Source organism: Triticum urartu, chromosome 3 (assembly GCF_003073215.2).
Source record: "Triticum urartu cultivar G1812 chromosome 3, Tu2.1, whole genome shotgun sequence".
Taxonomy (NCBI): Eukaryota; Viridiplantae; Streptophyta; class Magnoliopsida; order Poales; family Poaceae; genus Triticum; species Triticum urartu.
Genome location: NC_053024.1, coordinates 271,015,378 through 271,043,266, shown reverse-complemented (window position 1 = coordinate 271,043,266; position 27,889 = coordinate 271,015,378). Strand labels below are relative to the sequence as shown.

The following is a 27,889-nucleotide window of genomic DNA, read 5'->3' as shown; positions in this document are numbered from 1 at the left end:
GGTGCTAAAGGGCAACCACATGGCACGAGCCAGCTTCGGGGGCAGGGAGCCCTTTAGTACCGGTTGGTGACACCAACCAGTATTAAAAGGTTGGGGGGGGTTGGGTTTATGATTTCTTTTTCATTTAATTTTGTGTTTTCCATTTAATTCTTTTTCGTTTACTGGTATTTTACGATACTACATATTGTACACGTTATGCATATATATAAATAAAATTTCTAGTAGAACCGATCATAATATATATATATATATCATCGAATGTCTCACAACCACCATTAATTAATTCACACATATATACACACATGTGTGTGTGTGTGTGTGTGTATATAGTGTTACTATTCATCATTCAGGGTGCAGCATAAGTTATTCTTCACCCGAGGTAATCTTACGATCCCTTCCCAAATAAATTAAGTTTAGAACATAAATAGTTACATGCATATTGATTCAATATGTAAAATTTGGTATAAAAAACAAAATTATAGGTTATAAGACCAAAAAATTCACATTTTATGGATGTTTTACACTATGTTTTTACATTCGTAATTTTACATAATATAAAATATTTTTTACGGCGAGTACATATTGTCTTACAGTCTCTTTTTATGTATGAAATAAGAAAAAAATTACGAAACGTAAAAATACGGTGCATTGATGTCAAAATAGAGAGGGTGTGAAGAATAACTATTCCTCACCCAGGATGACGAATAGCGCGACCCTATATATATATATATATACAATTAGCTAGCTATCTACAATTCCTCCTAATTGGTGCCTTCGGAGCCAGTGGCATTAGCCTAATTTGTGCCTTCGGAGCACGATAACAATTGGAAGTGGTTCATGGGGGCGGTAGCGGGTAATAGTATTCTCCTTTGGGATCTATGAACCGATCGAGCAAAAATCCCGCTATTTCCTCTTGAATTGCTTCTATGCGGTCCTTTGTTAGGAGCTTCTCCCGCACCTCTTTGAACTGTTAAGAAGGAGATCAATATGCATGTGTATTAGTTGTGTGACTAGATATCGATAATGGTGTAAAAATCTATTATATACTTAAAACAGAAGTAAAACAAACCATTACGTGCGTCCACATAGATTAAATTATTTTGATCATTTATTTTATCTTTTAATGGCTGAGATTAAAATATGGAAACGTTACGTAAAAATATGTGTACATGTACAAGTAGTAAAACATGCCACGTACAAACAACACACATAGGTTCCATCCGAACGTCAACTAGCCCGCAGAAACAGAAAAAAAATATTTCAATCAATGGGTCAAGGAATAAAAAATAATAGGAAATCTAAACAAATAAGGACAACGATTGGACCTAACCAGACCTCACATGAGAAACTTCCAAAACAGGAACCATGACACGAAAAAAGACCGATCTGCTTTCTCCATGGTCACAACCACCTGAACCCACACACCTCCACCCATATATAAATGAGTACAACCGGCCGCAGAAGCACACACCCAAAGAATTAGAAGTCAGCAAAGACGTCACACGCGACTAGGCAACTCGACGTCGACACGAAAAGCCACCTCAGCCACCTCCAGCCGCTTCACTTGACGTCCGATGAAGTCACGCCAAAGCACGCTCAACGCATGACGAAGCCACACCCAGCTACTCCAATCGACATCGGAAGAAGGGACGCCAAAGCACTTTTGGCCTGAATCATTAGATAATTTAGTAATTGTTATTAACAGTCTTATTTTCTCTAGATATAATCTTTATGAATATTGTATCAATTGAAAAATTGTTCCCTATTAATATTCAAGGCAAAACACTATGGCATGTAACAAGTTGAGCGACTTAAATACAAGGGGACATCACTGGAACATTCAAGTAAAACAAATGTGAATACGGGATTCAGTCAATCCTACCACCGATGAGCTTATTAGCCTAAATATGATACACGTGCAAAGTAACATCACAAATCGACCAAATAATCGGTGCGGAGATCCCAGACAAAGATGACGATCCGGACGGATATGAAACTGTGGAAAATTTCATGATGCACGGGCCTTGCAGAGTGTCAAATACAAAATCATCATGCATGATTGACAACAGACGCACTAAGCACTTCCCAAAAGGATACATGAGGATGGCTTTCCAGTATATAGAAGGCGAGATAATGGAAGGAAGATCAAAAAGGGAGGAGCAATGCTCAACGATAGATTTGTCGTACCCTACAACGGAAACCTTTTGGCCAATTCCAAGCTCACATAAATGTCAAGTGGTGCCAAAGGCCAAGGTCAATCAAGTACCTACCTATTTAAGAACATCCATAGAGATGACGACCAGGTAACAACCTTGCTAAAGGGAAGAGATGCGGCAAATGACTATGATGACATCAAGAAATACCTAGAGATGAGATACATATCAACAACTAAAGCATGCTGGCAAACATTCCTGTTTGATATACACCATCATGATCCACCAGTCGAGAGACTACCATTCCACATTAAAAATGAGCAAGAACTTATTTTTCCGGACTCGACTGACATAGAGAAGATAGTAAGAAGGCCAGGATCCACGAGTACTAAGTTCACTGAGTGGATGGAGGCAAACAAAATACATGAGGCGGGAAAAGAATTAACCTATGCAGAATTACCATCAAAATTTGTATGGAAAAGCGAAACCAAAACCTGAGGAGCGGAAAAGGGGCTTCGCTGTTGGGAGAATCTACTATGGACACCCTACAAGTGGAGATAGAGAAACTAATGAGGCAAGCAAGAAAAACAATAAAGGACTATCCAGACATAGAACTACGAAATGCTACAGAACTTGAACAACTTGGGAACAGAATGATAAACGAAGAACTTATCTACGACATGGAGGCACTAAAGAATGTGCACGAAACCATAATAAGCAATGTCAACCACGGCTAGAAAATGACCTTTGATGCAATAATAGAATCAGCTGAGAAAGGACTTGGAAAACAGATATTTGTAGAAGGCTATGGTGGCACAGGCAAAACTTACCTATGGAAAGCAATTACAACGAAGCTACGATCAGAAGGAAAGAAAGTGATTTCGGTAGTATCATCTGGCATTGCAGCTTTGCTCCTATAAGGTGGAAGAACAGCGCACTCAAGATTCCACAATAAATACCATGGAAGAATCAACATGTGAAATAAAACAAGGATCACATTTGGCTGAACTGGTAAAGAAAACCTCGGTGATATTATGGGACGAGGCTCCTATGACAAACACTGCTTCGATGCACTAGAAAAAAGCCTTAGGGATATTCTAAGGTTCACAAACCAAAATAGTGACGAAAGGCCATTTGGTGACATGACAGTTGTGCTAGAAGGCGACTTCAGAAAAATACTTCAAGTGATAACAAAGGGAAAGAGAGAGCAGATAGTAAATGCCTCGGTCAAAGGTCATACCTAAGGAAGTACTTTTAAATATTTTTCTAACTGAAAACATGCGGCTAAAGTTTGTCAGAAGATCCAATACAAAAGCAAAATGTGGCCGAATTTGCAGAATGGATCAAATTGCGATAAAAAAATGATGAAGCAGATGATTGGGTAAGAATACCTAAAGACCTACTTCTACTTAAAGGAGAAGACCCCAAAGAAGAGATAGTAAAAATCACGTACCCAAACTTGCAGCAAAACTATCGTAACAGTGAATTTGTCGAAGAAAGAGCAATACAGTGTCCAAGGAATGAAATAGTTGAGAGAAGATAAATTACTACATAATGAGCCAAATACAAGGTGAAGAGATGACATACCTATACTTGGACACTGTATGCAAGGCAACAATGAATTACAACACAATGGAGAATATGTGTCCAGCAGAGTTCCTCAACAACATGACCTTCCCAGGAATTCCAATCCACGAGCTAAAACTGAAGGTAGGCTTGCAGGTGATGCTCCTACGGAACATCAATCAAGCGGCAAGTTTATGCAATGGCACAAGAATGACTATCACACAGCTGGGCAAAAGGTACATTGAGGCACAAATAATCACAGGAACACACGTCAGTGACAAGGTATACATACCTGAAATCATTATGTCACCAAGCGACTTGAAGTGGCCCTTCGTGCTGAAAAGAAGGCAATATCCTCTATCAGTTTATTTTGCAATGACCATAAATAAAAGCCAATGTCAATCCCTAAAGAAGGTGGGCCTATATTTGCCTAAGCAAGTCTTCTGCCATGGGCAACTATATGTGGCATTATCAAGAGTCACATACACAGAAGGATTAAAGGTGTTGATTGACGACACAGAGTGCCCAAGCGAAGATAGCGCAAAGAATATATATAGTATACAAAGAGATCTTCTAATTTTAGAAGATCTCTTTGTAAATCATGACCTTAGTAAGAACATGACAATGCATATTATTATTGCCATACACTGCTTTCATGCATACAAATGCTAACAAGTATGTACATGTAGCTTCCTTTCTGTATGACGATAATCAATCGGTACATATTAATTTAAAAATATATACTCCATTTATTCTTATTATAGCGGATGAGCTTTAAAGATGAAAAGGTTACGTAAGACATAGAGCGCGTACACAGTAGATCATTGACACATCTACAAGGAGTTCTCTTTTTTTCCCTAGAGAGGATGTACAGGGAAGTCCAACATGCATACGTACACATTCTAGTTAGAAAAAGCAGACCAACTTCAACTCAAAAAGAAAAGGCACACCAACTTTCGTGAGATAACACACGTATAGGAGAGTCCAACACGCATACAAAGACATTAGTTAGAAAAGGAAACCAACTAGAAAGAGCAAACTACGAGAGGTCTGTTATCGGGAATAAAAAGCACATACATGGCAGAAAAAACACAAGAAGGTCTATACCAAATAAAAAATGCCTTATCGGATAATAATGAATATATATATGAGTCTTCCCCAGACATGTATGCCGTACATGGAAGAGATGTGTCCCTGTCTATCTAGGATTCTAATTGAATGCAAATCTTATTTTTGCAAAAAAAAAAAAATCAACACTAATTTGCAACTCCCACATGCACGCATGCAAACAGGAAAGCTAGCATACATGTATGCGTGCTTATCTCCATACTTGCATGACAAATAAGAAAATAGACACCTATAATACTATAGCTAACACATCAAAATATCCCATACACTTATCAACCTACCGCGCATTGAATACAGAAGCGATGAGCGTCCAACTAATTGAAATATCAAATCCATAGATTCGTACAGGATCTGCATTAGATGAGTTAAGAAAACATTGTATCTGGTGAACACCCAAAAAATTGGTTTTAAAATTAATTTTGTAATAAAAAATGTTAGGAAAAGAATCAAAGATATTCTATATGAAGTCCATAAAAAAGAATCCAGTAAATTAAAATAAGAGGATAATTTAGCAATTTTCAATGAGTAGTTACATTTTATTAGATGAGCAAGTTACATACTAATTAATAACCAAAAGATAAGCATGATTGCAACTGTATTGTCGTAATCAAGGAATGCAATTAAAACATGTTTAGGCGAAGGAACCGAGATGATAAGGCGAGACTGAACAATGTTTAGACTTGATCTCATGGCGGCAATTTTTCAAAACAATATAAAAACATAGCCAGACACTAAGAGATGAGATGTGGAAGAGGTAAATCATGACCTTAGTAAGAACATGGCAATGCATATTATTTTTTCCATACACTGCTTTCATGCATACAGATGTTAACAAGTGTGTACATGCAGCTTCCTTTCTGCATGGGCAGAAGTTTTTTTGAATAATAACCACTCTAATAAACATGATTCTCAGAAACCATATTAGCCGACAAGATTCCATAATCAAGATAAGAAACTATATGTGTAGCTAATTCAGACGCCTTACATTTGTGTGTGCACCATATAACATTGTGTATGTTCACCATATAGCAGTGCCTCTACATGGTAATTAAGACGCAAGAAGCCAACAACAAAACTAGCCGCACCTAAATTGCTGAACTTGAAAACTTAACCTGCAGCTAGACGCGTGCATGTCTCACATTAAGTTGATGCTTCTGTTACCTAGATCGGTAAAAGTGCATCTAAAATTCCTTTGTTTTACTGTCAATCAATAATTAAATGCAAGGGTCTGTTGCTAGGTTCAGTTAGACTTAATTCCAGCAGATCCATATGTTTGCTTTACTGTGTTCTCTACTACAGAATTCAGAGAACAAGTATAAGTGCACTTCTCCACACAGAAATTTTTGGTATAATTTCTGATTTCACACGAAAAGTTGTTTAGTAACGGGAAGATAAAATCTTATTCTGATTTCTAGATCATTCAACTTAAACAAAACTTATATGGCTCAAATAACACTTACATTTGGTAGAAGTCTGGACAGCAGGAGGGCAACAACTAACATCGACTCGCAGAAGATACTCACGTCTTGCAGATATTTCTTCATCCGCGAACTCCCTCAATGCCTTCGCAGCTCCAACATCCAGAAACTCCGGCTACGACAACTTTGAGTAGCACAACCCGCGTTCTCACTGGACATCTCCGTGACCGCGTTGCCAGAGTCGACGAGTTCGCCGAGATCCACACGCTCACCCAGCCACATGTGACACCACCAAGGAAGAAAAATCAGGAGAAAAGAAGCGACATGCGGATCTGGGATAGCATGAGGATTAGTTTCCTAATGGGGCACATCGACGTCGTCCTTCGCCGGCGGCAAATTGGAAGAAATGGCAGGTGTGTATGAGGTGCCTGGTGGGGATCGTATGGGAGGAGAGTTCTTTTTTTTTACTGAGAGGGAAAGGAGAGAGAGTTCTATGTAGATATCTTTTTAGGGCTGAGAGTTCTGTGTAAATGATTGGGACTGGGACTACCGGCTATTTTACTTAGAACAAAATTTATACGGAGTGGTAATCATCTTCACTCTAATGGGCTTGCAGAAAAGTATGTTAGGCATGACACATAATACATCTTTTCTTTTTGCGGGAACACATCATACATTGGCTATGCAAGATTGGGTGTGTGTGTGTGTATATATATATATATATATATATATATATATATATATATATATATATATATAGGGTCGCGCTATTCGTCATCCTGGGTGAGGAATAGTTATTCTTCACCCCCGAGAAGTGCATAAATGAATCCGAGTACATATGAACCCATTTTGAAAAACACATTTCTAAATTCTAAAAAAATATGAAAAAAAATTGCACAGGTACGTCTCCATGTTCTATGTGCGTGCATAAAGTTTCACGGAAAAATAACTTTTTTTGTGGCCTGTGGAAAAAAGACAAAAAATTATGTCGTGAAACGCTATTTAGAAGCACTGAAATTTGTCTTTTTTGCGGAGGCAAAACAAAAAGACATTTTTTCATAAAACTTTGTGCTGCTACACATATTTGCGAACATGTATGCATGATATTTTCTTTTGATTTTTTTGACATTTTAAAACATGCTTAAAATGCATTTTATGAAAAGTGGGTGCATATGCCCCTGAGTTCAGATGGTGCCCTCACCTTCACCCCCTCTCTATTTTGACGTCAATGCATCGTATTTTTAGGTTTCTTAAATTTTGTCTTATTTCATACGTAAAAAGAGAACGTAAGAAAATATATACTCGCCGTAAAAAGTATTTTATGTTATGTAAAGTTACAAACGTAAAAACATACATACAAATGCGATATTTATGGTCTTATAACCTATTTTTTTTGTTTTCTTATACCAAATTTTATGTAGTGAATTAATATGAGTGTAACTATTTGTAATCCAAACGTAATTTGTTTATGAAGCGACCGTAAGATTACCTCGGGTGAAGAATAACTTATTCTGCACCCTAGGTGATGAATAGCAACACTATATATATATATATATATATATACACTTCTCGGTATACACAGATGCAAACATTAAAAACCATGAATGTGCTGGTGAAAAATGCTCTTAAAAAGATGGAACTTATACTTCCCCCAGAAAATAGATGAAACTTATCCATTGTTATTCAAAGGATCAGATATGATACAAATCTTTATATTTTTCACCATTAGATAATCAGCAAGATTAGTAGGAATCAACAAACATTTTTGAATGATAGGAATATATATATATAAATTACATGCCAAAATTCATGTTGGAAAATAAACAACTTTTAGCATTTCTCGATGTACTATAAACAATTCAAAACGAATGTCATTTAATGCGAGAAAAAATAAGAACAAAATGTCAGGCCAAACTAAAATAGGAGTAGATAGAGAAATTGGAAACTACATATGAATAGTGAGGCTCTAAAAAATATTATAAAATTATGTACACTACATGTTCAAATTCATAAATTCAAACAGAAGACATCAACTGCCCCAAATATAAAACATAACAAAAACTACTCTAGCCGCGCAAATGCGCGGGTGCACCCGCTAGTTGTGAATAGTGTTCTGACAAACGTACCCACTCCTGTCTTTGAGATCTGCTCCTTTCGGACGCCATCATGCGAATGTTCTCACAAACGTAGTATGCAGATAGATTATTCCCCGCCGCCTGCTTCAGGGCCTTTACGAGAATGGAATTTGATCAGATAATAATTAATCAAGCATGATAATTAAAGAGATGGAAGCTAGCTAGTATTACTTAATTACTTACCTGGGGTCGATACCATTTCAGATTTTGTTTCCATGGGCCTGGAGTGGCCCTGATGAACTTTGCCCAAGCCCTGCCCGCCGACAAAGAAAATGAATAAATTGGTTATTAAATAGTTGTTATTAGGAAATGACAAACTAATTAAATAGGCCGAGATATAGTTAATAATGATTGAAATTACCTGTTGACTATCCCCTTCACGATGGTGTAGTCACTTGCTTTGTTAAGTACTGAGTCTAGTACTTCAACTGTTCCTTCATCAACTTTAATGATTAACAAGATCCAGTGAAATCTGCATGCACACATGTTTGCATGTCTTAATTAAGCAGGCATATTTAAGCAAAAACATGTAGCTAGCTGGTAGGCAAAAACAGAATTTGTAATACAAGACAGTGTGACTCACTCGAAGTTGTAAGGAAGCAGTATATCTTCATTGTATTTGAGGCGCTTGAAGAACTCTAGCATGCTTTCCTCTACACTTTTTTCGTAATATGGATCTAATTTCCATGTGTATTCATTAGTGGTATTTGGGTCAACGAACCCAATGCCATAGCGTCCACCTTTTTTCATTTCATAAATCTTCATCCTGCATAATACCACATAAAAGAATATAATGAGGATAATTACAGGTCATGATTGATCAAAATGATCACTATAGCTAGCTTGAGACTTAAATTACAAAAAGAAATCACTTACATACAATAGCAACTGACGATAGATTTGTCGAGTGCGTCCTGATTGTATAGCTGAAATATTTCTGAATACTCAACGGTCACAGCTTTCTCATGGTAGTAATGATCCTTCTTGACATTCACCATGAGGGACTCTCGATTGGAAATCTTGGTAATGTCCATGTACCATTGATGCAATTCATACATTCTCGTTGGGAGCTTCTTGACCTCGTCTGGCTCGACCAAAGGTTGGCCACGGACATATTTCCGTTTTATTTCCTCCTCTCTAGTCGAAGACATGGGCTCGATATCGAGGAGTTGTCCTACAGTGATCATGAGCGTTTCAGCCTGCTCAATATGCTCCTCGATTATTACCACATTGCCCAGCCCGGGAACGTTAACGGTTTGCCCACAATAATATTGGGCGCGCCTACTCTCATGTGTTGTTGGCACAACAAGCGGGGGGATTGATTGCACCGCCCGTTCTCCCAGCTGGGGAATGGTTTTACCGCTCCTTTTGCCAGCTGATTTCTCGAGCTCGAGCTCGCCTCTTTCTATAGACGTGCTCGATTTAACTTCTTGATGTGGCGCTCATAGTCTGTGTCAACAGGCTTGGGAGCTGGTGCTCTAGCCATACGAATGAAGTGGTCAATCTTTTCCATAGGCACTTTCTCCCTTGGCGGCGGTGGAGGTTTCGGTGCAAAATGGGCTTCCACCTCGGCCTTCGATATGGCTATGTTTTCCTCCTCGGACTTGTCGTATGGCCTCTGCGGAAGAGGCGCGAGGCTTGGACCATATTTAAATCGCTTGCCTCCGCCTGTACCTCCAGTACTACCTCGACTTGTACCGCTACACACCATAGCTGAGGCGGCTCTCTTCTGTGATTGCTGAGGTGGCGAAGACGGCTGACGTGGCTGAGTTGGAGGAGGAGGAGTGGCCTGAAGTTGTGCCGGACTTGGAGGAGGAGTGGCCTGAAGATGTGCCGGACTTGGAGGAGGAGTGGCCTGATGCTTTGCCGGACTTGGAGGAGGAGGAGTGGCCTGAAGCTGTGCCGGACTTGGAGTAGGAGTGGCCTGAAGCTGTGCCGGACTTGGAGGAGGAGTGGCCTGACGCTTTGCCGGACTTGGAGGAGGAGGAGTGGCCTAAAGCTGTGCCGGACTTGGAGGAGGAGTGGCCTGACGCGTTGGTGGACTTGGAGGAGTAGGAGTTTGCTGACTCTGTGGCGGACTTCGACGAGGGGTCGGATGACGCGGTGTCTGTGGCCTTCGAAAGATGATGCAATCCTTTCATCCATAGGATGATACGATGGTTGGCCTCTCCCAGTGTGTGCTCATCGTCACCTCCAGGAATGTCAAGCTCTAGCCCCGAATATTGGTCCACCACCTCATCAACCAAGACACGAGCATAGCCCGCTGGAATCAGGTTGCAATGGAAGGTTGCCTTGGGGGGATTTGTAAAAGCAAGGGCGTCCGCCACCTTCATGGATATGTTCTTCATTTTGAAGTGTAGCTCGCAGTTAGTGTTCTCCATGATGTCATCCACTGGGTAGCTATCCAGCAATGCGTCGCCCGGGGCGGAACCCACGCTGCTTCTCGACATGGACGGGATGGTGCTATCCAATGGTGGATCATCCGTTAGCTGCTGCAGCTGCTGAGACCCCCTTTGCTGGCTAAGTGAGTCGATCTGCTCCAGCTGCCGCTGGAATTTGACTGCCAAGTCCGCGTGCGCTGATTCTAGGCCTTGAAGGCGTTCGTAGTCTAGCTTCCTCTGCTCCTCCTCCATCTTCCTCTTCTTCTCCTCCGCAATCTTCTTTCTCGCACGGGTTCTGTAGTCGGTGTTCCAGTCCGAAAACCCCTCATACCACGGAATAGCGCCCATGCCTCGTGTTCTTCCCGGGTGTTCAGGATTTCCTAGGGCACGCATAAGCTCGTCGTTCTCTCTGTTGGGCTGGAACACCCCCGATCGAGCCTCTTCTATTGCAACAAGTAGCTTATCTTCGGCTCCGTCCAAACATGCATTCTTTGAAACTTTGTCTGTCTTCGGGTCCAACTCCCCCCCATGCGCATAGAACCAAGTCCTGCACCTGGGGGGCCAGCTCAATGTTTCTAGAGTGACACCTGCATCCACCATCTCTTTCTCAGACTTATCCCGCTTAGGCATTCCCACCGCATAGCCACCTGGCCCCAGCTTATGGAACTTATCCTTTTTTGCGGCATTGGCCTTGTTTATTCTCGACCGTTCCTTAGATAATCCCGAATCCTTGAATTTCACAAAACCGTCCCAATGAGCACTTTGCTTCTCTAGTGTTCCCTCGAATATTGGAGTCTTCGTTCCTCCCTTGACGTACTTGGCCCATTCATGATTCTTGTGGTTCTTGAATGCAACTGCCATCTTCCTAAGAGAAGCGTCCTTGACTTCCTCCACATCTGCATCTGTGAAATGATCTGGTAGGGTGAAATGTTCCATGAGCGTTTCCCAAAGCAGAGGTTTTTGTCTGTCCTCGACAAAAGTAACTCCTGGACGTGGCTTTGCTGGCTCTCTCCATTCTTGAAGGGAGATCCGAAGTTGGTCCTTCATAAGAACTCCGCACTGACGAATGAACTTGTCCGCAATCTTCTTAGGCGCTAATGGTTCGCCATTAGGTTTGATGGCCTCGATATTGTACTTTACGCCCTCCTTCAACTTTTTGTTCGGGCCTCGTTTCCTGTTGCCTGAAGATTTGGTCGATCCGGATGGCTGAAAGAAGAAAGATCGATTCGCTAATATATCTTCAAGTCATTTAAAACATGTGATGATCACCAGGTGCCTGCTTATATAAATATATATACCTCGCCGGTCTTTGTTGTTTCAAGATCAACATTTTCTTCGTCTTGTTCATAGTTCATGACTTCATCAATTCGGTCGTCGTGATCGAATATCATATCACCCTTCCCGGTGTTGTTTAGATATTCGGAGCCGTCATAATCTTCTTCATTCTGATCATCATCTGGCCTGCGAGGATTGCGTATGATATTGAACAGGGCCTCTTCTCCCTCTCTGCCAGTATTGTCCGCCATAGGTTTTGTTCAACTAATCCAAAAGAAATATATTCAAATTACAATGCATGGATGCAATCAATTAATAAGGAAAAACTGAATACATCGTCTCGAATAATAGACATAATCTCGAATACATTGTCTCGAATAATATATATAATCTCGAATATTATATATCCGATACATCGCTAGCTAGCTAGCTAATAAAGATCGAATACTAGAGAGTAATCTAGGCGGTGGACAACCAAAGTGAAGGAACCATCACTGGATCATAGCTCGGGTGATCTCCCCAAAGAACCTACCAGGTATTGGAGAACCTGACGTCCATAGCAGCCATGTAGCGATGGACGTGCTCGTCCTCCTCCCTGACACGGCGACGTACCACCTCCGGCGGGGCCGGCTCCCTCCGCACCGAAAGTGGCCCACGCGAACGCCACCAAAGGAGATGAGGGTCGACGACGGGACCCGGGGCCGGGTTCCTCACCAAGCGTCGCGCCCCTGAAGGTAGCACCTCCCAGTGCCAGCCCGGCGGAGCCCAGTCCTGGACATGGGTCCTCTGAAGCAGGACGTCGTCGCGAACGGGTCGACGGCGAGGATGCGGGCCGGGCATCGTTGACAACAAATACTATATGCCGCAAAAGTAAAGTAACATTTTTAAATGATGGATTGTGATTTCATATATGCAAATTCTAAATTTTATAACTAAAAATATAAGAAACTAAAAAAACATCGATCATCGTCTAACAATTTGAAATTAATCTAATTCATCTAGCTAAAACTAACATTTCCAAAATTTCTAACATTTCTATATAACTAAGATTTCTATAACATTTGTATAAAAAACAGAAAAACCTTTGACATTATATATATTATAACTAACATTTCTATATACTATTTGACATTAATCTAATCTAATTAATTAATCCATCTAAAACTTTGTATGAAAAATAGAAAAAACTAAAAACTAAAAACAGAAAAATTGTCTGTGTGTGCGCGTGTAGTGTGTGTGTGTGTGTGTGCATGTAGTGTGTGTGTGCGCTACGGTTGGCGTCGATGCGCGGTGGCTTTGATCGATTGGAGGGAGGAGAGGGGCCGGGGAAGGGGCTCACAGCGCGCGCGGGTGAGGTCGAGGCGACGGCGAGGCGAGGTCGATCCAAGGCGACGGCGGCGAGGCGAGGGGACGGCGACGGGCCGGTGCGGCGACCAGGACAGGCCGGCGACGGGGGCGCCGCGGAGTCGATGGGGACAACACGACGAGGACGGGGGCGTCGCGGAGTCGACGGGGACGGCGCGACAGGGGCGGCGACGACACGGGACGGGGCGGCGGCAGAGAGAAGTGGGAGATGAGAAACTGAAATTTTTCGAAGTGTTTTCTTATATAGGGGACACCTTTAGTACCGGTTGGAGCCACCAACCGGTACTAAAGGTCTATTTTGGCCAGGCCAAGCGGCGGGAAGCGCACCCCTTTAGTACCGGTTGGTGCCCCCTTTAGTACCGGTTGGAGCCACAAACCGGTACTAAAGGTGGTGCGCTGGCGCAGGTGCGGTGCAGCAAGTTTAGTCCCACCTCGCTAGCGAGGGGCGCCCGCACTAGTTTATAAGCCCCAGTGCGGTAGCTCTCTCGAGCTCCTCTCTTAAGCAGGCCTTCCGGGCCTACGTCTGCTGCTATGCCCTGATGGGCCTATTGGGCTAGCGGGCCTGCATCCTGGCCCAATTATAATTTGGGTTTCTAGTCCTATGCAGGCCGCTGTGGCCCAGTAGGTGGGCTTTTTTCATTTAGTTTTTTCTTTTCTGTTTTATTTATTTTTAGTTGTTTTTTGTTGTATTTAGAGTTTCTTTGTGAATATTTTTGCTTTAGGTACAAAAATTAGAAACTTTCTGTTAGTGCCGGTAGTTTTCAAATTTGAATAGTTTAAATTTTGAATTATTTGAAATTTGTGTGAATCACTAGTTTATGAATAACTTAACTTTAAAAATACATTTTTCAGTGATTCTTTTTTATTATGTTTAATATTAGTGTGTTTTATCATTATATTCAATTTAGCTGAAAAAATCAGTAAAGACATGAAAGAATTTGTTTGCACATATTTTTTTTCACGTTTCAAATGCCAAAACACGTAACTACCCTAACTATTACATAGATTCCCTCCTGGGTGTGAAACACAAAAGAAAGTGATGATAGTAAAGCCGATCACATCCCAGATTTTTGGGTGTGAAACTTTTTCTTCGCGTGTGTCCCTTTGCGCCGTAACCATGGAAAATCTTCATCATTTAACGGGATGCTCGGGTCCAGTGTGAATGGAGCAATTTCATCAAACTTTTCATAATCTCCTGACATTTCTGTCCTGTCATCCACTCCCACGATGTTTCTCTTCCTAGAAAGAACTATGTGCCGCTTTGGCTCATCGTAGGATGCATTCGCTTCCTTATCTTTTATTTTTCTCGGCTTGGTAGACATGTCCTTCACATAGAAAACCTGTGCCACATCATTGGCTAGGACGAATGGTTCGTCTGCATACGCAAGATTGTTGAGATCCACTATTGTCATTCCGTACTGCGGGTCTTCCGTTACCCCGCCTCGTGTCATATTGACCCATTTGCACCGAAACAAAGGGACCTTCAAACCACGTCGATGGTCATGTTCCCATATGTCCTGTATATAACCATAATATGTTTCCTTTCCCGTCTTGGTTTCTGCATCAAAGTGGACACCACTGATTTGTTTGGTGCTCTTCTTATCTTGGGCGATCGTGTAAAATGTATTACCATTTATCTCGTACCCTTTGAAAGTCATTATATTCGAAGATGGTAACTGGGACATCAAGTACATGTCATCTTCAATAGAGGCGTCATGCATGGTATGTGTCTGCATCTAGCTGGCGAAACTCCTGGTTTGTTCACGTGTAATCCAGTCATCAGACCGCTCCGGGTGTTTGGAGCATAGCAAATTCTTGTGTTCATCCATATACGGAGCCACCAAGGCAGAATTCTGTAGAACTGTGTAGTGTGCTTTAGTGAGAGAATGTCCGTTCATACATATTATTTATTCCCCTCCTAGCGTGCCTTTTCCATCTAGTCTACCCTTATGCCGCGATTCAGGAACACCAATTGGCTTAAGGTCAGGAATAAAGTCAATACAAAACTCAATGAACTCCTCATTTTCATGGCCCTTGGAGATGCTTCCTTCTGGCCTAGCACGGTTATGAACATATTTCTGTAAGACTCCCATGAACCTCTCAGAGGGGAACATATTGTGTAAAAATACAGGACCCAAAACGTTAATCTCTTCACATAGGTGAACTAGGACGTGTGTCATGATGTTGAAGGAGGATGGTGGGAACACCAACTCGAAATTGACAAGACATTGCACCAAATCATTCGCTAACCTTGGTATGATTTCTGGATCGATTACCTTCTAAGAGATTGCATTGAGGAATGCACATAGCTTCAAAATGGCTAATCAAACGTTTTCCGGTAGAAGCCCCCTCAATGCAACCGGAAGTAGTTGCGTCATAATCATGTGGCAGTCATGGGACTTTAGGTTCTGGAACTTTTTCTCTGCCATGTTTATTATTCCCTTTATATTCGATGAGAAGCCAGACGGTACCTTAGTACTGAGCAGGCATTCAAAGAAGATTTCCTTCTCTTCTTTGGTAAGAGCATAGCTTGCATGACCCTGATGTATGCCGTCTTTTCCGTGCATACGTTGCTGGTCCTCCCGTGCCTCAGGTGTATCTTTTGTCTTCCCATACACACCCAAGAAGCCAAGCAGGGTCACACAAAGATTCTTCGTCACGTGCATCACGTCGATTGCGGAGCGGACCTCTAGGTCTTTCCAATAGGGCAGGTCCCAAAATATAGATTTCTTCTTCCACATGGGTGCGCGTCCGTCAGCGTCATTCGAAACAGGTTGTCCACCAGGACCCTTTCCAAAGACCACCTTCAAATCCTTGACCATATCATGTACATCAGCACCAGTACGGTGGCGAGGCTTCGTCCGATGATCCGCCTCACCTTTGAAATTCTTTCCTTTCTTTCATACGGGATGCCTGCCCGGAAGAAATCGACGATGTCCCAGGTACACATTCTTCTTACAATTAGCCAAATATATACTGTCGGTATCGTCCAAACAGTGCATGCATGCGCGGTATCCCTTGTTTGTCTGTCCTGAAAGGTTACTAAGAGCAGGCCAATCATTGATGGTCACGAACAGCAACGCCTTTAGGTCAAATTCTTCCCCCATGTGCTCATCCCACGCACGTACACCTGTTCCATTCCACAGTTGTAAGAGTTCTTCAACTAATGGCCTTAGGTACACATCAATGTCGTTGCCGGGTTGCTTAGGGCCTTGGATGAGCACTGGCATCATAATGAACTTCCGCTTCATGCACAACCAAGGAGGAAGGTTATACAAACATAGAGTCACAGGCCAGGTGCTATGGTTGCTGCTCTGCTCCCCAAAAGGATTAATGCCATCTACGCTTAGACCAAACCATACGTTCCTTGTGTCATCTGCAAACTCCTTCCCGTACTTTCTTTCGATTTTTCTCCACTGCGACCCGTCAGCGGGTACTCTCAACTTTCCGTCTTTCTTACGGTCTTCTCTGTGCCATCGCATCGCCTTGGCATGCTCTTTGTTTTGGAACAAACGTTTCAACCGTGGTATTATAGGAGCATACCACATCACCTTGGCAGGAATCTTCTTCCTGGGGCGCTCGCCCTCGACATCACCAGATTCATCGCGGCTGATCTTATAGCGCAATGCACAGCATACTGGGCAAGCGTTCAAATCCTCGTACTCACCGCGGTATAGGATGCAATCATTAGGGCATGCATGTATCTTCTGCAGCTCTAACCCTAGAGGGCAGACAGCCTTCTTTGCTTCGTACATACTCTCGGGGAATTCGTTGTCCTTTGGAAGCATATTCTTTATCATTACCAGCAACTTTCCAAATCCCTTGTCAGATACACCATTCTCTGCCTTCCATTGTAGCAATTCCAGTGTGGTGCCCAGCTTTTTCTTGTCACCTACGCAATTCGGGTACAAATTTTTTTTGTGATCCTCTAACATGCGCTGCAACTTCTTCTTCTCCAAATCACTTGTGCAGTTTCTCTTTGCATCGGCAATGGCCCGACCTAGATCATCAACGGGCTCATCCGATGCCTCTTCTTCAGCTTCTGCCCGCATTGCCGGCTCAGCTTCTTCCTGCATTACCGGCTCAGATTCTTCCCTCATTGTTGTATCATCGTATTCAGGGAACCCATGGCCAGGATAGCTGTCGTCGTCCTCTTCTTCTTCATTGTCTTCCATCATAACCCCTCTTTCTCCATGCTTGGTCCAAAAAATATAGTGGGGCATGAAACCGGACTCAAACAGATGGACGTGAATGGTTCTTGACGTAGATTAATTGTGACCATTCTTACAGCCAACACATGGACAAGGCATGAAACCATTCGCCCGCTTGTTTGCCTCAGCCGCAAGCAGAAAAGTACGCACGCCATTAATGAACTCGGGAGAGCATCGGTCATCGTACATCCATTGCCGGCTCATCTTCAATACACAACACTGAAAACACCAAATTAATACAATACATAAAGTTCATACATAAAGATCATACAACACTTAAATGCAATAAAAAAATAACTCTCTAGCTAAAGAATTTAAATGCAACAACAAATGCGATCAAGATCGCAACTAAGGTAACAATTGATGCAACAGCATAATGATGCCAAGCCTCACTATGAATGGCATATTTTCTAATCTTTCTAATCTTCAAGCGCATTTTCTCCATCTTAATCTTGTGATCATCGATGACATCGGCAACATGCAACTCCAATTCCATCTTCTCCCCCTCAATTCTTTTCAATTTTTCCTTCAAATCCTCGTTTTCTCTTTCAACTAAATTTAACCTCTCGACAATAGGGTTGGTTGTAATTTCCGGTTCAACTACCTCCTACATACAAATATCTATGTAAACTTGATGGTCATAATTTGTCATAAACATGAAATGCAATGAATAGTTTTAAAAGAGAATATACCACATCCGAATCATAACCCGGACGAGGGCTGACAGGGACGGATATCAAAACCATGGAACTATGTATAACAAACAACGTATGGGTAAGATAATTATACGAGTAACTATATATCCAAATCACACAAACTTCAATTTTTTATATAAAAATTCATGAACAAGAGGCTCACAACAAGGTGGTGCCGGCGACGGGACGTTGCGAGCGATCGACGGTGGTTACGACGGAGATTCAGAAGGTACTAAGTAAACCACACCTACATATGCAAACTAAGTGTTATTTTGACCTCAAATTGCATATAAATCAAATACTAGCACATATATATAATTCCTCCCAAATTACTAAACTCAAAAATCAATCACTATATAAAGCATTGCACGAGATAATCTAGCAATGAGAGATGAAAGGACAAAGATGCTAACCTTTCTGATCATTTGAATGAATGGGGGCGTTCAAATCTTGACAAATTTTGGGCAAAATGTGTGATGAGCTTGAGAGGAAGAGGGAAAAGAACAGAGAGTAGAGGGGAAAGGGGAAGAACAGAGTGAGCTCGGGTGGACGAAGGGTCTATGTAGGACGACCTTTAGTACCGGTTCGTGATACGACCCGGTACTAAAGGTGCTGGAGGGGCCCCAGACTGACAACATCCTCCCACCACTCACTTTAGTACCGGTTCGTGGCACGAACCGGTGCTAAAGGTTTGCCACGAACCGGTGCTAATGAGAGCGGCCGGCTAGCTGTTGGAACCGACACTAATGCACACATTAGTGCTGGCTCAAATTCAAACCGGCACTAATGTGCTTCACATTTGATGCTTTTTCTACTAGTGGCGATGGTCTTTTCGTACCAATCTATCCCCCTAGGAGCATGCGCGTGGTACTTTGTTTCGATGACTAATAGATTTTTGCATTAAGTATGTGAGTTCTTTATGACTAATGTTGAGTCCATGGATTATACGCACACTCACCCTTCCACCAATGCTAGCCTCTCTAGTACCGCGCAACTTTCACTGGTGCCTTGCACCCACCTTTTACCTTCCTCAAAACAGCCACCATCCCTACCTATTATGGCATTCCCATAGCCATTCCGAGATATATTGCCATGCAACTTCCACCGTTCAATTTTATTATGACACGCTCCATCATTGTCATATTGCTTTGCATGATCATGTAGTTGACATCGTATTTGTGGCAAAGCGACCATTCATATTTTTTTATACATGCCGCTCTTGAGTCGTTGCACATCCTAGTACACTCCTAGAGGCATTCATATAGAGTCATATCTTGTTCTCGTATTGAGTTGTAAGTAAATAAAAGTGTGATGATCATCATTATTAGAGCATTGTCCCATATGAGGAATGGATGATTGAGACTATGATTCCCGCACAAGTCGGGATGAGACTCTGGGAAAAAAGAGAAAAGAGAGAAGGGGCAATGTTACTATCCTTTTTCCACACTTCTGCTTCAAAGTAGCACCATGATATTCATGATATAGAGTTTGCTATGTTGTCACTTTCATATACTAGTGGGAATTTTTCATTATAGAACTTGGCTTGTATATTCCAATGATGGGTTTCCTTAGATTTCCCTAGGTCCTTGTGAGCAAGCAAGTTGGATGCACACCCACTTAGTTTCTTTTTGAGCTTTCATAAACATATAGCTCTAGTGCATCTGTTGCATGGCAATCCCTACTCACTCACATTGATATTTATTGATGGGCATCTCCATAGCCCGTTGATATGCCAAGTTGATGTGAGACTGTCTCCTTCTTTTTGTCTTCTCCACAACCACCATATTCTATTCCACCTATAGTGTTATATCCACAGCTCACACTCACATATTATGTGAAAGTTGAAAAGCCTTGAGAACATCAAAAGTATGAAACATTTGCTCGGCTTGTCATCGGGGTTGTGCATGATTTAAATACTTTGTGTGATGAAGATGGAGCATAGCCATACTATATGATTTTGTAGGGATAGCTTTCTTTGGCCATGTTATTTTGAGAAGACATGATTGCTTTATTCTAACATCCCAAATTTTCAATTTGAAATGTTATACATAGGTCATTCATGCATATCATACTTTATTGCATTTCATTTTGCGATCCTTGAAATCCTAAGCAACTCAAGGACCCTCGGAGAGAGTTGGGGATTTTCCTAGTTCTCATATTTGAACTTTTCTCAAATGTTGAAACAAGGATCACATTGGTTTTAATTATTTTTCTCTCTGAAAATATTTCATATTAAAATTATATGAGAGGAGATAGTATGAATTCTCCAGAATAAATGAAATATTGGAGTAAAAAATTTAAATCAAATAGGATTTTTTAATTGGGTTTTATCGCTATTTTATTTGAATTAGGAAAAATATGCGTTTTTCAAAATTGTATTAGAGGCCCAAATAAATGTTCACTTTGTCCAGTATACTTTTAGAGCACGGGGAAAATTTATTTCGGGATTATTCAAGTCAGTTTCGTATTTCTTTTCTTCGTTTTTCTACGCGTTGGGATATTTTCTAAAAAAAGAAAAGAAAAAATGGTAACCTACCTAACCGGGGCATGCCCGACTAGGACACCGCATCACCCAAGCCGTCCCATCCCACCGAAGCCTGCACCGCGCCAGCCCTAACCCTAGCCGCCGCCCGTGCCGCCACTAGAGCCGCCGCCGCCGCACCACGCCGCCGTTCCGTCGCATCGCCGTCCCGCCACCCGCGCCGCCGCCGACCCGCGACCTGCCGCCACCGTTGCCGACCTCCCCGAAGGTAGCGCCGCCGCCGTCGCCGGTTTTCGCGAGAAAACCGTTTGTTTTTTCGGTCCGTTTAGTTTTTTTTAGAAACCCTAGATCTGTTTTTTTATAGATCGGTTCGGTTGTTCTGTCGGTTTATTTATTTTCCGGACGTTCGTCCATACGTTCGTTTTAACAAACGCCGTTCATCCGTCAGCCGCAGACAGCGAACGTTCGTTCGTTAGCCTGTTCGTCATTTTTTCTTTTTCCAGGGTTTTCCCGCGATTATTTCCGATCACGATTTCTGCCCTGGTTTTGCTTTTAGTTTATCTTTTCGCTCGTTTATTGGAATCAGGCGATTCAAGCGCCTAGATCTTCGTCTCGAAGCCCTCGTTCTGTTTAACCAACTTGAACAAGATTTTGGTACTGTAAAATTGGACTTTAGTCTAGATTAGTAATCAGATCTTGTTTCTTTCGTAGTTTGAGTTTCGTTGCTCCGTTTGATTTGATTCTTTTTGCAAGCCAGAGTTCTTCAGTTAAACTTTCTGGTTAGATCTTTTTATTTGAGTTTTCTCCGTGCATCATTGCTTGATTGCTTATGTATGCTATTGTTTGTTTGCGATAGAACGCCCGGAGTGCGAAGCATGCTACTACGAGTCTTTAGGATTTGCAGATCGTCAGCAAGGCAAGTAACACTTTGATCATACCCCTTTATCACCCAGTTTTTATGCATTAGTTTCAACCCTCACACATTGCAAGAGTAGGATCTCTTAACATGTGGGTCTGGGAAGTAGATGATGAGGTAGAACCTATTACCTGTTTTATTATCAAACCCCTGAGATTTACTTCTACGTTATGCTTATATTGCAATGCTATGCTCATAGATATGGATTGGGTTTGAGTGTATCCATGACAGATGAGAGTTGTTAATTAATGGTTCAACTTAAGGTGTCAACTTTAATACATATCTGGGTGGATTGCTTGTGGGCACCTGGAGAATCCAGTGTTATCCTAGGATATCCCAGAGTACCCGTGTGATCATCCTGGGGTCCGCCACCCAGGCTAAAGGGATCATAAGATTATTCATTCTAGAAACTTCCGCGTGCAGCCACAAGCCATTATGGGATCTGGCATAGGTGACTATGTTGCATGACCTCTTTCAGTGGTGGGCTAGCAGATGTAGGGGAAAGTAGGTGTAACTATCCACCCAGAGTAAAGAGTTAGTGTTTCTAAAAGACTGTGTCTCTGTCATCCATTTCTCAAACACCATGTTGTGCGAGAAATCCAACGGAGGAGATCGAGTCTTGTGGGGAAAAGTGCGCAAACTTCTGCAGAGTGTACAAACTAATCATGGTTAGCTGTGTCCCCGGTTATGGACATCTTGAGTATCCGGTTCTTGGATTATCATATGGATCACATCACTCTAAATTAATTTGTTGGGTTGATAATTACTTTTAATTGGGATTGAGTTGGATGAACCTTCTCAATGATGTTTCAACTACCATGATAGTTAAATAAAATATATTCCTTTGTTGTAGGGAAAAATTGGCTTTTCGCAAAACATATTAACCATATAGCCTCCACCAGCCATATATGCATGTAGTGGTAGCATTTATCTATTCATTGCTCTACTGTGTTACATTGCCAACATATTCCATGTGCTGACCCATTCTTGGGTTGCAACGTATCATGTTGTAGACTTTTCAGACGAGGAGTAAGGTTCGGTAGGTCATTGTCGTGCACTCAGCTATCCCATTGGAGTTGATGGACTCACTTTATCTTCCAAGCCTTCCGCTGTTATCGTATTAGATGGCCTTAAGCCATATTTATTATATTAAGTTCTCTCTTGAGACATTCGATGTAATAAGTGTGTGATTGCTACTCTGTTATAAATCCTTCAAGTACTGTGTGTGTCAGCATTATCGATCCAGGGATGACACTGAAGCACAAAGACATGACCGTTTGAGGTCGGGTCGCTACAAGATGGTATCAGAGCACACGCTGAATGTAGGACATAACCACTAAGAAAAGCCATTGGCCACTTTTATCTACTCATTTCTGGCTCCTCTCCATTTTGCAGTCTTTAGGATGGCGGACTCAAGGAACAAGTTTGCACAACCGAATGAAGACACACCCTTTGGACGACACTTGAAGGAAGTCAGTAGGTAACTGAACAGTGGAATACCAAGCTTCATCGGGACCTATACCGCCACTTTACCAGAAGAGGAGCGCTGGATGATTCGAGTTCAAGTTCCAGGAAGGACGTTCACGCCAATCACTAAACCCATAGGGTTTTCCTTTGATGCACCAACCTCGAGTCTAGGCAAGAGTATGTCAGCCCATATTCCTATAGGATGCATCGGCGAAGTATACCACAAGTAGCTTAAGGACACTATCTACCAGATATGTGGGCGCCGAGATGAGCAATGGGAGATGATCAGCACCAGGAAGGATAGGTCCATTGCAACATTCATCCAGGAATTAAACCATCACATTTGTCACCAGGAGAACCAGATGTGCGCAAGCATGATAGATTTGAAGAAGGCGATGACCAGGATCACGGAGCTAGAAGAGGAGCTTAAGTCTACACGCGATGGATATGAGGAGGAAATGGTGATACTTGTGGAGAGGAATGACGACATGACAAGGAAGCTAGGAGTTTTCATGGGAGACCCCGCGCCAGGAGGAGAAGACGACGAACCTAAGGAGATTCGTTCTAAAGACTACATCATCATCAACGACACTGACTCCGACCCTGATAGTAGTGATGATGACTATGAAGACAAAGCTGGAGCGTATATCATGCAGTCTTGCACCGATCAAAATTTCTAGCAGACCACCATACTATTAGTAGTATTCCCCCATGTAAATATTAGTAGTCCGAGCACTATAATGACAGTTAGATCGATTGTATGCCCTTCCTTGATTGATTGAGTGATATGATATGATTGTGTTTGTCTCATGTGCATAGGGGTAGTGCTTTCTCATTAGACCTCATTCTATTCTAATATCTTCCCTCTAAACACATCAGATGCCTTCGAGACGTGACCATGGTTTTGCTTTCCCACCGGAGCTCACTCAGTTGATCCAGCAGCAGAATGCCTTGATGCAATCGTTAGTTCAGAATCAAGGCAACAATAACAACAACAACAACAACAACAACAACAACAACAACAACCCTCCACCACCACCACCAGTCGACAACTTAGCCCATTTTCTGAGGTTGCAGCCGCCGGTGTTTTCCAGTAGCACCGAGCCAATAGTTCCTGATGATTGGCTGTGCAGGATTGGAAGAGATCTGACCACCGCAGGTTGCACAGATGCTGAGAAGGTGCGTTTTGCCGCACACCAATTGGATGGACCAGCAGCCTCATGGTGGGATAATTACACAGCCACTTTTCCTATAGCCAATGTCACTTGGGAGCAGTTTCAGCAAGCATTCCGCACAGCCCATGTCTCAACTGGAGATATGAGCATGAAGAAGCGTGAGTTTCGCAACTTACGCCAAGGGAACCGTACTGTGGGGCAGTACATGGAGGAGTTTAGTATGTTATCCTGCTATGCCCTAGATGATGTGGCCACAGATGCCGCGAAGCAGGAGAAGTTTATGGAAGGACTGAATGATGAGATGAGTATGCAGTTAATGGTGGCAACATTTAACAACTACCAGGAGTTGGTAGATAAAGCTCTCATGATTGAAGGGAATCAGCAGCAGATAGAGAGCCGCAAGAGGAAATATGGACAAGCGAAGTATAATTCAGGAGCTCAGCAGAAGCCTTGCTTTACCCTAAACTCAGGAGGGCTTACCCATAACCATGGAGGCCACACTCACAATGGAGGAAGTTCTCATAATTATAATGGCCCAAAGAATAGGAATGGGAATGGAGCAAGCAGCAATCAGAACCGCTCCAATCCAGCCACACCCGCCAAGAGGTACCTAAGCCACGTTACTTGTTTCAAGTGCGGGAAGACTGGACACTATGCCACTAAGTTCCCTGAGCGAAGAACGGAAATGGTAATGGGAGCTTTGGGAAGAAGCCCAATCCATTTAACAAAGGGAAAGTGAACCACATGAACGTGGAGGAGGTTGAAGAGCAACCAGATGCAGTTATTGGTAAGTTTTTAGTTAAGTCGTTTACTGCAGTCGTTCTTTTCGATACTGGTGAATCGCATTCATACATATCAAGGGGATTTGTGGATAAGTATAAGTTGCCCACTAAAGTTCTTAGGACACCTATTCTAGTAACCTCACCCGGAGTTGAGTATATGGCAAGCAGTGGATGTTTTCAGATGCCATTATCCATAGATAGTCATGTTTTCCCCTCTGACTTGATAATTCTAGAGTCGCAAGGATTGGATGTGATACTAGGAATGGATTGGCTGTCGATGTATGGAGGAAACATCGATTGTGATAGTAAGTCGATTTTGCTCACTACACTGGAGGGAAAAAGGATCAAGTATGTATACCGGCAAGCGCCGAGGAGGACCCAAGTAAATTCTCCCACGGGAGTTGTTCAGGAGGAAGTGCCTGTTGTGAAGGATTACCCAGATGTTTTTCCAGAGGAGTTACCAGGCATGCCGCCAGATCGAGACATCGAGTTTTTGATAGAGTTGTTGATAGGCACCGGGCCTATATCAAGGAGACCATACCGGATGCCCGCGAATGATCTGGAGGAGATCAAGAAACAAATTAAGGAGTTATTGGAGAAAGATTACATCCAACGGAGTTCATCACCATGGGGAACCCCAATGCTATTGGTTGAGAAGAAGGATAAGTCTCTGAGAATGGTTGTTGATTAACGGGCATTGAATGAAGTGACAATCAAGAACAAGTACCCACTGCCGATGATCAATGATCTGTTTGACCAGCTGCAAGGAGCAAAAGTGTTTTTGAAGATCGACCTGCGATCAGGTTACCACCAGCTGAAGATTCGAGAGAAGGATATACCCAAAACAGCCTTCACCACAAGGTACGGGCTATATGAGTATACGGTTATGTCATTTGGATTGACTAACGCCCCTGCCTATTTCATGAGTATGATGAATAAGGTGTTCATGGAGTTCTTGGATAAGTTTGTCATGGTGTTTATTGATGATATTTTAGCATAATCAAAGAATGAAGAGGAACACAAGGAGCATTTGCGTTTAGTTCTCGAAAAACTCAGAGAACATCAGTTGTATGCCAAGTTTAGCAAATGCGAGTTTTGATTGAAGGAAGTTGGATTTCTTGGACATGTTATATCAGGAGAGGGTATAGCCGTGGATCCTACCAAGGTTCAGTCTGTCACGGAGTGGTTGGCACCCACTTCAGTTGGAGAGATCCGCAGTTTTCTTGGACTAGCAGGATATTACTGGATATTTATTGAGAATTTCTCTAAAATTGTGAAGCCCATGACGGAGTTGCTGAAGAAGCACACCAGGTTCAAATGGACAGAAGAATGTGAGGCCAGTTTCCAGGAGTTGAAGAAACATCTGACCATAACCCCATTGCTGATTCTGCCAGATATACGCAAGGATTTCCAAGTGTATTACGATGCATCTCGCTTAGGACTTGGAGGAGTATTTATGCAAGACGGAAGAGTTGTTTCATATGCCTCACGACAACTTCGACCGCATGAGTTGAATTATGCCACGCATGACTTGGAGTTAGCAGCAGTAGTGCATGCACTCAAGACCAGGAGACATTTTCCTATTGGGAACCATTGTGATGTGTACACGCACTACTAGGAAAAGGGCTATAGATGATATGGCCACTAATGGCGCACCAGACATGTGGTGCGCCACTACTATATAGTAATGGCGCACCATGAGTTGGTGCGCCATTAGTGTGGTAGACACTAATGGTGCACCAGACACAAGGTGCGCCATTAGTAACAATTTTTTTTATTTTTCTAAAAAGACTAATGGCGCACCAGGGAAGAGTGCACCATTACTAGTTTAACTAGTAATAGCGCACCACCAGCATAGTGCCCACTACTATTTTTTTGCAAAACTACTATAATGGCGCACCTCAAGCCGACGACCCACCGCACCCTCCCCGCTCCACCGCCGCCGACGACCAACCGCACCCTCCCCCGCTCCACCGTCGCCGACGACCCACGGCACCCTCCCCCGTTCGCCGTCGACACCCCGCACCTTCCCCCGCTCCACAGTCGCCGATGACCCCACGCATCCTCCCTCGCTCCACCGTCGACACCCCGCACCATCCCCCGCTCCACAGCCACCGATGACCCCCCGCTTCCTCCCCCGCTCCATCGTCACAAATGAATGCAACTAAAAATCCAAAAAAAAATTAATTTGATTATATTTTCAAATAACAAATTGGAGGATATTTTCAAATAACAAATTTAATGAATGCAACAAAAAATAATAAAAAAATTTGATGATATTTTTTTATATTCATAAATATTTTCAAATAACAAATTTGATGATATTCTTTAAAAAATTATTACTATTTTTATAAAAATTTATTACTGTTTCATATTCATATTCATTTTCTAAAAAATTATTAGATGCAACATAAAATAATAATAAAAAACTTACTTATGGCGCACCGTTGGCTGGTGCGCCATTGCTATCTAAAAAAACATTACTTATGGCGCACCGCTCGGGGGTGCGCCATTGCTATAAAAAACATACTAATGGCGCACCACTCGGGGGTGCGCCATTAGTAATCTTCTCCCCTAGCTAATTCGCCCGATCCCTTCGTCCCTCCCTCGCCAGATCCACTTCCCCCCTCACTCCACACCCGCTCCGACGACCCCCGCGCCCCGCCTCGCCGTTTCGGTCCTCGCCGCCGACGGCCTGCCGCCATGACTGCCAGCCCCCAGAGCACTAGGAGGAGGAGGC

The 27,889-nt window shown here is 42.6% G+C and overlaps 1 long non-coding RNA gene across 5 annotated transcripts; it reads right to left on the bottom strand.

The window, feature by feature from the left end:
• Nucleotides 1-1,133: 1,133 nt before the first annotated feature.
• On the bottom strand, nt 1,134-6,793 carry LOC125543798. 5 transcript variants are annotated; one of them, XR_007298783.1, is made up of 6 exons: nt 6,308-6,793; nt 4,012-4,055; nt 3,741-3,884; nt 2,984-3,067; nt 2,600-2,698; nt 1,134-1,668 (listed from the first exon to the last, which is right to left on the bottom strand). It is a non-coding gene; the product is annotated as an uncharacterized LOC125543798 (long non-coding RNA). The 5 variants fall into 5 exon arrangements; XR_007298784.1 differs by having other exon boundaries at nt 2,614-2,698; XR_007298782.1 differs by having other exon boundaries at nt 2,648-2,698; nt 6,308-6,792.
• Nucleotides 6,794-27,889: the final 21,096 nt, after the last annotated feature.